General features: G+C 49.5%; 22 non-coding genes across 22 annotated transcripts; all 22 read right to left on the bottom strand.

Moving 5' to 3' along the window:
• Positions 1–297: 297 nt before the first annotated feature.
• Trnas-cga lies at positions 298–379 on the bottom strand. The gene has a single exon. It is a non-coding gene; the product is annotated as a tRNA-Ser (tRNA).
• A 138-nt stretch (positions 380–517) lies between these two features.
• Trnak-uuu lies at positions 518–590 on the bottom strand. The gene has a single exon. It is a non-coding gene; the product is annotated as a tRNA-Lys (tRNA).
• A 540-nt stretch (positions 591–1,130) lies between these two features.
• Positions 1,131–1,203, bottom strand: Trnaf-gaa. Its single transcript has one exon. It is a non-coding gene; the product is annotated as a tRNA-Phe (tRNA).
• A 580-nt stretch (positions 1,204–1,783) lies between these two features.
• On the bottom strand, positions 1,784–1,865 carry Trnas-uga. The gene has a single exon. It is a non-coding gene; the product is annotated as a tRNA-Ser (tRNA).
• Positions 1,866–2,605: 740 nt separating this feature from the next.
• Trnas-cga lies at positions 2,606–2,687 on the bottom strand. Its single transcript has one exon. It is a non-coding gene; the product is annotated as a tRNA-Ser (tRNA).
• A 138-nt stretch (positions 2,688–2,825) lies between these two features.
• Trnak-uuu lies at positions 2,826–2,898 on the bottom strand. Its single transcript has one exon. It is a non-coding gene; the product is annotated as a tRNA-Lys (tRNA).
• Positions 2,899–3,438: 540 nt separating this feature from the next.
• Positions 3,439–3,511, bottom strand: Trnaf-gaa. Its single transcript has one exon. It is a non-coding gene; the product is annotated as a tRNA-Phe (tRNA).
• A 580-nt stretch (positions 3,512–4,091) lies between these two features.
• Positions 4,092–4,173, bottom strand: Trnas-uga. Its single transcript has one exon. It is a non-coding gene; the product is annotated as a tRNA-Ser (tRNA).
• A 740-nt stretch (positions 4,174–4,913) lies between these two features.
• Positions 4,914–4,995, bottom strand: Trnas-cga. The gene has a single exon. It is a non-coding gene; the product is annotated as a tRNA-Ser (tRNA).
• A 138-nt stretch (positions 4,996–5,133) lies between these two features.
• Positions 5,134–5,206, bottom strand: Trnak-uuu. Its single transcript has one exon. It is a non-coding gene; the product is annotated as a tRNA-Lys (tRNA).
• Positions 5,207–5,746: 540 nt separating this feature from the next.
• Trnaf-gaa lies at positions 5,747–5,819 on the bottom strand. The gene has a single exon. It is a non-coding gene; the product is annotated as a tRNA-Phe (tRNA).
• Positions 5,820–6,399: 580 nt separating this feature from the next.
• On the bottom strand, positions 6,400–6,481 carry Trnas-uga. The gene has a single exon. It is a non-coding gene; the product is annotated as a tRNA-Ser (tRNA).
• A 740-nt stretch (positions 6,482–7,221) lies between these two features.
• On the bottom strand, positions 7,222–7,303 carry Trnas-cga. Its single transcript has one exon. It is a non-coding gene; the product is annotated as a tRNA-Ser (tRNA).
• A 138-nt stretch (positions 7,304–7,441) lies between these two features.
• On the bottom strand, positions 7,442–7,514 carry Trnak-uuu. The gene has a single exon. It is a non-coding gene; the product is annotated as a tRNA-Lys (tRNA).
• Positions 7,515–8,054: 540 nt separating this feature from the next.
• Positions 8,055–8,127, bottom strand: Trnaf-gaa. The gene has a single exon. It is a non-coding gene; the product is annotated as a tRNA-Phe (tRNA).
• Positions 8,128–8,707: 580 nt separating this feature from the next.
• Trnas-uga lies at positions 8,708–8,789 on the bottom strand. The gene has a single exon. It is a non-coding gene; the product is annotated as a tRNA-Ser (tRNA).
• A 740-nt stretch (positions 8,790–9,529) lies between these two features.
• Trnas-cga lies at positions 9,530–9,611 on the bottom strand. The gene has a single exon. It is a non-coding gene; the product is annotated as a tRNA-Ser (tRNA).
• A 138-nt stretch (positions 9,612–9,749) lies between these two features.
• On the bottom strand, positions 9,750–9,822 carry Trnak-uuu. The gene has a single exon. It is a non-coding gene; the product is annotated as a tRNA-Lys (tRNA).
• Positions 9,823–10,362: 540 nt separating this feature from the next.
• Trnaf-gaa lies at positions 10,363–10,435 on the bottom strand. Its single transcript has one exon. It is a non-coding gene; the product is annotated as a tRNA-Phe (tRNA).
• Positions 10,436–11,015: 580 nt separating this feature from the next.
• Trnas-uga lies at positions 11,016–11,097 on the bottom strand. Its single transcript has one exon. It is a non-coding gene; the product is annotated as a tRNA-Ser (tRNA).
• Positions 11,098–11,837: 740 nt separating this feature from the next.
• On the bottom strand, positions 11,838–11,919 carry Trnas-cga. Its single transcript has one exon. It is a non-coding gene; the product is annotated as a tRNA-Ser (tRNA).
• A 138-nt stretch (positions 11,920–12,057) lies between these two features.
• Trnak-uuu lies at positions 12,058–12,130 on the bottom strand. Its single transcript has one exon. It is a non-coding gene; the product is annotated as a tRNA-Lys (tRNA).
• Between the last annotated feature and the right edge of the window lie 325 nt (positions 12,131–12,455).

Genomic DNA, 12,455 nt, shown 5'->3' with positions numbered 1-12,455 from the left:
CACTCGAGTGATTGAAATTGCGATTCTTAAAAAGAAAATGAGATGTTCGCTGTGTCCATCACTTTCGAGCACATCTGTGTACTCACGATCTCAGCGACGGCTTTCTGCAGTCCCAGCGTCAGTGTCAGTGTGAGGTGAACCGATAGCCAGAGTAAGCAGCGGTCGTCGCGAAAACTCAGTATTCTTAAAACGGAAATTTTCGTCTTGTTGAGAATGGCGTCACTGGTTTGCACCCGCATTCGCCCACACATGTCACATGTGTGCGAAAATGTTTGCTCCTCTTTACGCAAAATCGCACGCAGCCGGTAGGATTCGAACCTACGCTCCCAGAGGGAATCTGATTTCGAGTCAGACGCCTTAACCACTCGGCCACGACTGCCGTTAGCGCGGTGTTCTCCGGACACATGCAACTGCTACCGTTTAAAGCACTGTGGTGTCAGAAAACGGCGTAGCTGCATTATTTTCTGTAGCGTCTCCACCGCTACCAGACGAATCGCTACCAAAGTATTAAAATTTCCGCCTGGACAGGGACTTGAAACCTGGGCCCTTAGGTTAAAAGCCTAATGCTCTACCGACTGAGCTATCCGGGCTCACATGAGGCTGCAAAACCTCCCACGACGCACAACTATACATTGACTCATGTCCTTTACTGTTGTGCAATCGCTGTATGGGGCCGTTAACAAATAAAACGTCGCCTAAATGCTGTCTACAAACTTATCGCGCTAAGCTCGTAACACACTATCGAAGACTGCTGGCACATGATGCAACAACAAATTGCACCAGTTGTTACGTCTCATACGTTGGAGCAGAGAATTTACGTGTTTTGTCGACACTCACTGGGCAATTGGAAAATTCACAAGCATTTCGAATGCAATGTTTCCCACGCTTTCGCTCATTTCACGGTTCCGTTGAAGACGTTCTTCACCACCTGACACAGAAAAAGGAATGCAGTCGGTAGGATATTTTTAATTCTTTTGCTTCTAGGGGAGTTAGTTGTCTAGTGAGTTCCTCTTATGGCATGCACTAGACAACCAGAACAGCTACAGGAGAGAGTCATTTTTGTTGTCAGCGGTAGTTGCATTATCACAAACGCAGAGTAATTCCATTGGCGTCGCATCAAAACGAATCCCTGCCGAAACCCGGGATCGAACCAGGGACCTTTAGATCTTCAGTCTAACGCTCTCCCAACTGAGCTATTTCGGCTGACGTTGAAGGTTCTCATTTGCATGTGTTCATTAACCTCTGCCTCGTTGCCAATGTCACAGTCACCTTCGTCTGATAAGACACAGGGGCGCTGAAAGGCGAGCAGCCGATGCAGTGAAGTTACACACACATTTCTTCTTCTTCCGTCATCGTAACAAGCAAACATGTCGACTCGATTCGTGTAATATTGACTTCGCTGACGCTAGAAAACCCGTGTCATATCGATGCCAGGGGCAACTCGTGTGCGGAGAACGAGACACAAGAAGGAGTGAGTCTCTCCACCGTATGGGAGGCAGTATCTAGCAGATACACACGGTAAAACATTCGACTTGCGTTAGCTCACACGTCATCGTCTGCAAGCTAAAATGGACACATCTGCACTGCCCAGTGAGGCGACACTTGTACTAACACCTGGTGGACGCCTGTGAGACGCGGAGATGAGCTGCGGCTTCTGGGCGCGACTGTAGCGCTGCGCCCTGGATCAAATAGCACTGCACATTGCTGGTGACCCACGTGTTTAGTAGTGACGCAACTGCTAGGATGCAGCTGAACGTCCGCCATTTGAGAGCGAGAAAATTTTCGCAGTCGGCAGGACTCGAACCTACGCTCCCAGAGGGAATCTGATTTCAAGTCAGACGCCTTACCCACTCGGCCACGACTGCCGGTGGCGGAAGCGACTCCCGACAACTGTAACCGCCATCTTTAGAAGCAATCTGGTGGCAGAAAACGGCGTGGCCTCACTCTTTCCTGTACGGTTTCCATTAGCCGTTACGAAAGTGTATTAATTTTCGCCCAGTCAGGGACTTGAACACAGGTGTATTAATTTTCGCCCAGACAGGGACTTGAACCCAGGACCCTTTGGTTGAAAACCTAACGCTCTACCGACTCAGCTATGCGGACCCACGCAAGAGCATTATCGTACAGCTGCGTGGTGTGCGAGTGATTCGCATGTTGTAATTACTGGCTTACGGCTCCAATGGCGACTTCACCGACTTCCCACTGACGCACCGCTGACGCTAGTTTTCTGTCGTCTTAAAACGATGGACATACCTCCAAGCAGCTGCGAGATCTTAAGAAAAGAAACGCTGCACCACTGCTTTTGCCGCACTCGAGTGATTGAAATTGCGATTCTTAAAAAGAAAATGAGATGTTCGCTCTGTCCATCACTTTCGAGCACATCTGTGTACTCACGATCTCAGCGACGGCTTTCTGCAGTCCCAGCGTCAGTGTCAGTGTGAGGTGAACCGATAGCCAGAGTAAGCAGCGGTCGTCGCGAAAACTCAGTATTCTTAAAACGGAAATTTTCGTCTTGTTGAGAATGGCGTCACTGGTTTGCACCCGCATTCGCCCACACATGTCACATGTGTGCGAAAATGTTTGCTCCTCTTTACGCAAAATCGCACGCAGCCGGTAGGATTCGAACCTACGCTCCCAGAGGGAATCTGATTTCGAGTCAGACGCCTTAACCACTCGGCCACGACTGCCGTTAGCGCGGTGTTCTCCGGACACATGCAACTGCTACCGTTTAAAGCACTGTGGTGTCAGAAAACGGCGTAGCTGCATTATTTTCTGTAGCGTCTCCACCGCTACCAGACGAATCGCTACCAAAGTATTAAAATTTCCGCCTGGACAGGGACTTGAAACCTGGGCCCTTAGGTTAAAAGCCTAATGCTCTACCGACTGAGCTATCCGGGCTCACACGAGGCTGCAAAACCTCCCACGACGCACAACTATACATTGACTCATGTCCTTTACTGTTGTGCAATCGCTGTATGGGGCCGTTAACAAATAAAACGTCGCCTAAATGCTGTCTACAAACTTACCGCGCTAAGCTCGTAACACACTATCGAAGACTGCTGGCACATGATGCAACAACAAATTGCACCAGTTGTTACGTCTCATACGTTGGAGCAGAGAATTTACGTGTTTTGTCGACACTCACTGGGCAATTGGAAAATTCACAAGCATTTCGAATGCAATGTTTCCCACGCTTTCGCTCATTTCACGGTTCCGTTGAAGACGTTCTTCACCACCTGACACAGAAAAAGGAATGCAGTCGGTAGGATATTTTTAATTCTTTTGCTTCTAGGGGAGTTAGTTGTCTAGTGAGTTCCTCTTATGGCATGCACTAGACAACCAGAACAGCTACAGGAGAGAGTCATTTTTGTTGTCAGCGGTAGTTGCATTATCACAAACGCAGAGTAATTCCATTGGCGTCGCATCAAAACGAATCCCTGCCGAAACCCGGGATCGAACCAGGGACCTTTAGATCTTCAGTCTAACGCTCTCCCAACTGAGCTATTTCGGCTGACGTTGAAGGTTCTCATTTGCATGTGTTCATTAACCTCTGCCTCGTTGCCAATTTCACAGTCACCTTCGTCTGATAAGACACAGGGGCGCTGAAAGGCGAGCAGCCGATGCAGTGAAGTTACACACACATTTCTTCTTCTTCCGTCATCGTAACAAGCAAACATGTCGACTCGATTCGTGTAATATTGACTTCGCTGACGCTAGAAAACCCGTGTCATATCGATGCCAGGGGCAACTCGTGTGCGGAGAACGAGACACAAGAAGGAGTGAGTCTCTCCACCGTATGGGAGGCAGTATCTAGCAGATACACACGGTAAAACATTCGACTTGCGTTAGCTCACACGTCATCGTCTGCAAGCTAAAATGGACACATCTGCACTGCCCAGTGAGGCGACACTTGTACTAACACCTGGTGGACGCCTGTGAGACGCGGAGATGAGCTGCGGCTTCTGGGCGCGACTGTAGCGCTGCGCCCTGGATCAAATAGCACTGCACATTGCTGGTGACCCACGTGTTTAGTAGTGACGCAACTGCTAGGATGCAGCTGAACGTCCGCCATTTGAGAGCGAGAAAATTTTCGCAGTCGGCAGGACTCGAACCTACGCTCCCAGAGGGAATCTGATTTCAAGTCAGACGCCTTAACCACTCGGCCACGACTGCCGGTGGCGGAAGCGACTCCCGACAACTGTAACCGCCATCTTTAGAAGCAATCTGGTGGCAGAAAACGGCGTGGCCTCACTCTTTCCTGTACGGTTTCCATTAGCCGTTACGAAAGTGTATTAATTTTCGCCCAGTCAGGGACTTGAACGCAGGTGTATTAATTTTCGCCCAGACAGGGACTTGAACCCAGGACCCTTTGGTTGAAAACCTAACGCTCTACCGACTCAGCTATGCGGACCCACGCACGAGCATTATCGTACAGCTGCGTGGTGTGCGAGTGATTCGCATGTCGTAATTACTGGCTTACGGCTCCAATGGCGACTTCACCGACTTCCCTCTGACGCACCGCTGACGCTAGTTTTCTGTCGTCTTAAAACGATGGACATACCTCCAAGCAGCTGCGAGATCTTAAGAAAAGAAACGCTGCACCACTGCTTTTGCCGCACTCGAGTGATTGAAATTGCGATTCTTAAAAAGAAAATGAGATGTTCGCTCTGTCCATCACTTTCGAGCACATCTGTGTAGTCACGATCTCAGCGACGGCTTTCTGCAGTCCCAGCGTCAGTGTCAGTGTGAGGTGAACCGATAGCCAGAGTAAGCAGCGGTCGTCGCGAAAACTCAGTATTCTTAAAACGGAAATTTTCGTCTTGTTGAGAATGGCGTCACTGGTTTGCACCCGCATTCGCCCACACATGTCACATGTGTGCGAAAATGTTTGCTCCTCTTTACGCAAAATCGCACGCAGCCGGTAGGATTCGAACCTACGCTCCCAGAGGGAATCTGATTTCGAGTCAGACGCCTTAACCACTCGGCCACGACTGCCGTTAGCGCGGTGTTCTCCGGACACATGCAACTGCTACCGTTTAAAGCACTGTGGTGTCAGAAAACGGCGTAGCTGCATTATTTTCTGTAGCGTCTCCACCGCTACCAGACGAATCGCTACCAAAGTATTAAAATTTCCGCCTGGACAGGGACTTGAAACCTGAGCCCTTAGGTTAAAAGCCTAATGCTCTACCGACTGAGCTATCCGGGCTCACACGAGGCTGCAAAACCTCCCACGACGCACAACTATACATTGACTCATGTCCTTTACTGTTGTGCAATCGCTGTATGGGGCCGTTAACAAATAAAACGTCGCCTAAATGCTGTCTACAAACTTACCGCGCTAAGCTCGTAACACACTATCGAAGACTGCTGGCACATGATGAAACAACAAATTGCACCAGTTGTTACGTCTCATACGTTGGAGCAGAGAATTTACGTGTTTTGTCGACACTCACTGGGCAATTGGAAAATTCACAAGCATTTCGAATGCAATGTTTCCCACGCTTTCGCTCATTTCACGGTTCCGTTGAAGACGTTCTTCACCACCTGACACAGAAAAAGGAATGCAGTCGGTAGGATATTTTTAATTCTTTTGCTTCTAGGGGAGTTAGTTGTCTAGTGAGTTCCTCTTATGGCATGCACTAGACAACCAGAACAGCTACAGGAGAGAGTCATTTTTGTTGTCAGCGGTAGTTGCATTATCACAAACGCAGAGTAATTCCATTGGCGTCGCATCAAAACGAATCCCTGCCGAAACCCGGGATCGAACCAGGGACCTTTAGATCTTCAGTCTAACGCTCTCCCAACTGAGCTATTTCGGCTGACGTTGAAGGTTCTCATTTGCATGTGTTGATTAACCTCTGCCTCGTTGCCAATTTCACAGTCACCTTCGTCTGATAAGACACAGGGGCGCTGAAAGGCGAGCAGCCGATGCAGTGAAGTTACACACACATTTCTTCTTCTTCCGTCATCGTAACAAGCAAACATGTCGACTCGATTCGTGTAATATTGACTTCGCTGACGCTAGAAAACCCGTGTCATATCGATGCCAGGGGCAACTCGTGTGCGGAGAACGAGACACAAGAAGGAGTGAGTCTCTCCACCGTATGGGAGGCAGTATCTAGCAGATACACACGGTAAAACATTCGACTTGCGTTAGCTCACACGTCATCGTCTGCAAGCTAAAATGGACACATCTGCACTGCCCAGTGAGGCGACACTTGTACTAACACCTGGTGGACGCCTGTGAGACGCGGAGATGAGCTGCGGCTTCTGGGCGCGACTGTAGCGCTGCGCCCTGGATCAAATAGCACTGCACATTGCTGGTGACCCACGTGTTTAGTAGTGACGCAACTGCTAGGATGCAGCTGAACGTCCGCCATTTGAGAGCGAGAAAATTTTCGCAGTCGGCAGGACTCGAACCTACGCTCCCAGAGGGAATCTGATTTCAAGTCAGACGCCTTACCCACTCGGCCACGACTGCCGGTGGCGGAAGCGACTCCCGACAACTGTAACCGCCATCTTTAGAAGCAATCTGGTGGCAGAAAACGGCGTGGCCTCACTCTTTCCTGTACGGTTTCCATTAGCCGTTACGAAAGTGTATTAATTTTCGCCCAGTCAGGGACTTGAACACAGGTGTATTAATTTTCGCCCAGACAGGGACTTGAACCCAGGACCCTTTGGTTGAAAACCTAACGCTATACCGACTCAGCTATGCGGACCCACGCAAGAGCATTATCGTACAGCTGCGTGGTGTGCGAGTGATTCGCATGTCGTAATTACTGGCTTACGGCTCCAATGGCGACTTCACCGACTTCCCACTGACGCACCGCTGACGCTAGTTTTCTGTCGTCTTAAAACGATGGACATACCTCCAAGCAGCTGCGAGATCTTAAGAAAAGAAACGCTGCACCACTGCTTTTGCCGCACTCGAGTGATTGAAATTGCGATTCTTAAAAAGAAAATGAGATGTTCGCTCTGTCCATCACTTTCGAGCACATCTGTGTACTCACGATCTCAGCGACGGCTTTCTGCAGTCCCAGCGTCAGTGTCAGTGTGAGGTGAACCGATAGCCAGAGTAAGCAGCGGTCGTCGCGAAAACTCAGTATTCTTAAAACGGAAATTTTCGTCTTGTTGAGAATGGCGTCACTGGTTTGCACCCGCATTCGCCCACACATGTCACATGTGTGCGAAAATGTTTGCTCCTCTTTACGCAAAATCGCACGCAGCCGGTAGGATTCGAACCTACGCTCCCAGAGGGAATCTGATTTCGAGTCAGACGCCTTAACCACTCGGCCACGACTGCCGTTAGCGCGGTGTTCTCCGGACACATGCAACTGCTACCGTTTAAAGCACTGTGGTGTCAGAAAACGGCGTAGCTGCATTATTTTCTGTAGCGTCTCCACCGCTACCAGACGAATCGCTACCAAAGTATTAAAATTTCCGCCTGGACAGGGACTTGAAACCTGGGCCCTTAGGTTAAAAGCCTAATGCTCTACCGACTGAGCTATCCGGGCTCACACGAGGCTGCAAAACCTCCCACGACGCACAACTATACATTGACTCATGTCCTTTACTGTTGTGCAATCGCTGTATGGGGCCGTTAACAAATAAAACGTCGCCTAAATGCTGTCTACAAACTTACCGCGCTAAGCTCGTAACACACTATCGAAGACTGCTGGCACATGATGCAACAACAAATTGCACCAGTTGTTACGTCTCATACGTTGGAGCAGAGAATTTACGTGTTTTGTCGACACTCACTGGGCAATTGGAAAATTCACAAGCATTTCGAATGCAATGTTTCCCACGCTTTCGCTCATTTCACGGTTCCGTTGAAGACGTTCTTCACCACCTGACACAGAAAAAGGAATGCAGTCGGTAGGATATTTTTAATTCTTTTGCTTCTAGGGGAGTTAGTTGTCTAGTGAGTTCCTCTTATGGCATGCACTAGACAACCAGAACAGCTACAGGAGAGAGTCATTTTTGTTGTCAGCGGTAGTTGCATTATCACAAACGCAGAGTAATTCCATTGGCGTCGCATCAAAACGAATCCCTGCCGAAACCCGGGATCGAACCAGGGACCTTTAGATCTTCAGTCTAACGCTCTCCCAACTGAGCTATTTCGGCTGACGTTGAAGGTTCTCATTTGCATGTGTTCATTAACCTCTGCCTCGTTGCCAATTTCACAGTCACCTTCGTCTGATAAGACACAGGGGCGCTGAAAGGCGAGCAGCCGATGCAGTGAAGTTACACACACATTTCTTCTTCTTCCGTCATCGTAACAAGCAAACATGTCGACTCGATTCGTGTAATATTGACTTCGCTGACGCTAGAAAACCCGTGTCATATCGATGCCAGGGGCAACTCGTGTGCGGAGAACGAGACACAAGAAGGAGTGAGTCTCTCCACCGTATGGGAGGCAGTATCTAGCAGATACACACGGTAAAACATTCGACTTGCGTTAGCTCACACGTCATCGTCTGCAAGCTAAAATGGACACATCTGCACTGCCCAGTGAGGCGACACTTGTACTAACACCTGGTGGACGCCTGTGAGACGCGGAGATGAGCTGCGGCTTCTGGGCGCGACTGTAGCGCTGCGCCCTGGATCAAATAGCACTGCACATTGCTGGTGACCCACGTGTTTAGTAGTGACGCAACTGCTAGGATGCAGCTGAACGTCCGCCATTTGAGAGCGAGAAAATTTTCGCAGTCGGCAGGACTCGAACCTACGCTCCCAGAGGGAATCTGATTTCAAGTCAGACGCCTTAACCACTCGGCCACGACTGCCGGTGGCGGAAGCGACTCCCGACAACTGTAACCGCCATCTTTAGAAGCAATCTGGTGGCAGAAAACGGCGTGGCCTCACTCTTTCCTGTACGGTTTCCATTAGCCGTTACGAAAGTGTATTAATTTTCGCCCAGTCAGGGACTTGAACGCAGGTGTATTAATTTTCGCCCAGACAGGGACTTGAACCCAGGACCCTTTGGTTGAAAACCTAACGCTCTACCGACTCAGCTATGCGGACCCACGCAAGAGCATTATCGTACAGCTGCGTGGTGTGCGAGTGATTCGCATGTCGTAATTACTGGCTTACGGCTCCAATGGCGACTTCACCGACTTCCCACTGACGCACCGCTGACGCTAGTTTTCTGTCGTCTTAAAACGATGGACATACCTCCAAGCAGCTGCGAGATCTTAAGAAAAGAAACGCTGCACCACTGCTTTTGCCGCACTCGAGTGATTGAAATTGCGATTCTTAAAAAGAAAATGAGATGTTCGCTCTGTCCATCACTTTCGAGCACATCTGTGTACTCACGATCTCAGCGACGGCTTTCTGCAGTCCCAGCGTCAGTGTCAGTGTGAGGTGAACCGATAGCCAGAGTAAGCAGCGGTCGTCGCGAAAACTCAGTATTCTTAAAACGGAAATTTTCGTCTTGTTGAGAATGGCGTCACTGGTTTGCACCCGCATTCGCCCACACATGTCACATGTGTGCGAAAATGTTTGCTCCTCTTTACGCAAAATCGCACGCAGCCGGTAGGATTCGAACCTACGCTCCCAGAGGGAATCTGATTTCGAGTCAGACGCCTTAACCACTCGGCCACGACTGCCGTTAGCGCGGTGTTCTCCGGACACATGCAACTGCTACCGTTTAAAGCACTGTGGTGTCAGAAAACGGCGTAGCTGCATTATTTTCTGTAGCGTCTCCACCGCTACCAGACGAATCGCTACCAAAGTATTAAAATTTCCGCCTGGACAGGGACTTGAAACCTGAGCCCTTAGGTTAAAAGCCTAATGCTCTACCGACTGAGCTATCCGGGCTCACACGAGGCTGCAAAACCTCCCACGACGCACAACTATACATTGACTCATGTCCTTTACTGTTGTGCAATCGCTGTATGGGGCCGTTAACAAATAAAACGTCGCCTAAATGCTGTCTACAAACTTACCGCGCTAAGCTCGTAACACACTATCGAAGACTGCTGGCACATGATGAAACAACAAATTGCACCAGTTGTTACGTCTCATACGTTGGAGCAGAGAATTTACGTGTTTTGTCGACACTCACTGGGCAATTGGAAAATTCACAAGCATTTCGAATGCAATGTTTCCCACGCTTTCGCTCATTTCACGGTTCCGTTGAAGACGTTCTTCACCACCTGACACAGAAAAAGGAATGCAGTCGGTAGGATATTTTTAATTCTTTTGCTTCTAGGGGAGTTAGTTGTCTAGTGAGTTCCTCTTATGGCATGCACTAGACAACCAGAACAGCTACAGGAGAGAGTCATTTTTGTTGTCAGCGGTAGTTGCATTATCACAAACGCAGAGTAATTCCATTGGCGTCGCATCAAAACGAATCCCTGCCGAAACCCGGGATCGAACCAGGGACCTTTAGATCTTCAGTCTAACGCTCTCCCAACTGAGCTATTTCGGCTGACGTTGAAGGTTCTCATTTGCATGTGTTGATTAACATCTGCCTCGTTGCCAATTTCACAGTCACCTTCGTCTGATAAGACACAGGGGCGCTGAAAGGCGAGCAGCCGATGCAGTGAAGTTACACACACATTTCTTCTTCTTCCGTCATCGTAACAAGCAAACATGTCGACTCGATTCGTGTAATATTGACTTCGCTGACGCTAGAAAACCCGTGTCATATCGATGCCAGGGGCAACTCGTGTGCGGAGAACGAGACACAAGAAGGAGTGAGTCTCTCCACCGTATGGGAGGCAGTATCTAGCAGATACACACGGTAAAACATTCGACTTGCGTTAGCTCACACGTCATCGTCTGCAAGCTAAAATGGACACATCTGCACTGCCCAGGGAGGCGACACTTGTACTAACACCTGGTGGACGCCTGTGAGACGCGGAGATGAGCTGCGGCTTCTGGGCGCGACTGTAGCGCTGCGCCCTGGATCAAATAGCACTGCACATTGCTGGTGACCCACGTGTTTAGTAGTGACGCAACTGCTAGGATGCAGCTGAACGTCCGCCATTTGAGAGCGAGAAAATTTTCGCAGTCGGCAGGACTCGAACCTACGCTCCCAGAGGGAATCTGATTTCAAGTCAGACGCCTTAACCACTCGGCCACGACTGCCGGTGGCGGAAGCGACTCCCGACAACTGTAACCGCCATCTTTAGAAGCAATCTGGTGGCAGAAAACGGCGTGGCCTCACTCTTTCCTGTACGGTTTCCATTAGCCGTTACGAAAGTGTATTAATTTTCGCCCAGTCAGGGACTTGAACACAGGTGTATTAATTTTCGCCCAGACAGGGACTTGAACCCAGGACCCTTTGGTTGAAAACCTAACGCTCTACCGACTCAGCTATGCGGACCCACGCAAGAGCATTATCGTACAGCTGCGTGGTGTGCGAGTGATTCGCATGTCGTAATTACTGGCTTACGGCTCCAATGGCGACTTCACCGACTTCCCACTGACGCACCGCTGACGCTAGTTTTCTGTCGTCTTAAAACGATGGACATACCTCCAAGCAGCTGCGAGATCTTAAGAAAAGAAACGCTGCACCACTGCTTTTGCCGCACTCGAGTGATTGAAATTGCGATTCTTAAAAAGAAAATGAGATGTTCGCTCTGTCCATCACTTTCGAGCACATCTGTGTACTCACGATCTCAGCGACGGCTTTCTGCAGTCCCAGCGTCAGTGTCAGTGTGAGGTGAACCGATAGCCAGAGTAAGCAGCGGTCGTCGCGAAAACTCAGTATTCTTAAAACGGAAATTTTCGTCTTGTTGAGAATGGCGTCACTGGTTTGCACCCGCATTCGCCCACACATGTCACATGTGTGCGAAAATGTTTGCTCCTCTTTACGCAAAATCGCACGCAGCCGGTAGGATTCGAACCTACGCTCCCAGAGGGAATCTGATTTCGAGTCAGACGCCTTAACCACTCGGCCACGACTGCCGTTAGCGCGGTGTTCTCCGGACACATGCAACTGCTACCGTTTAAAGCACTGTGGTGTCAGAAAACGGCGTAGCTGCATTATTTTCTGTAGCGTCTCCACCGCTACCAGACGAATCGCTACCAAAGTATTAAAATTTCCGCCTGGACAGGGACTTGAAACCTGGGCCCTTAGGTTAAAAGCCTAATGCTCTACCGACTGAGCTATCCGGGCTCACACGAGGCTGCAAAACCTCCCACGACGCACAACTATACATTGACTCATGTCCTTTACTGTTGTGCAATCGCTGTATGGGGCCGTTAACAAATAAAACGTCGCCTAAATGCTGTCTACAAACTTACCGCGCTAAGCTTGTAACACACTATCGAAGACTGCTGGCACATGATGCAACAACAAATTGCACCAGTTGTTACGTCTCATACGTTGGAGCAGAGAATTTACGTGTTTTGTCGACACTCACTGGGCAGTTGGAAAATTCACAAGCATTTCGAATGCAATGTTTCCCACGCTTTCGCTCATTTCACGGTTCCGTTGAAGA

The sequence above is a fragment of the Schistocerca americana genome, chromosome 3 (assembly GCF_021461395.2).
Source record: "Schistocerca americana isolate TAMUIC-IGC-003095 chromosome 3, iqSchAmer2.1, whole genome shotgun sequence".
Taxonomy (NCBI): domain Eukaryota; kingdom Metazoa; phylum Arthropoda; class Insecta; order Orthoptera; family Acrididae; genus Schistocerca; species Schistocerca americana.
This window is presented reverse-complemented; position numbering and strand designations above follow the sequence as displayed.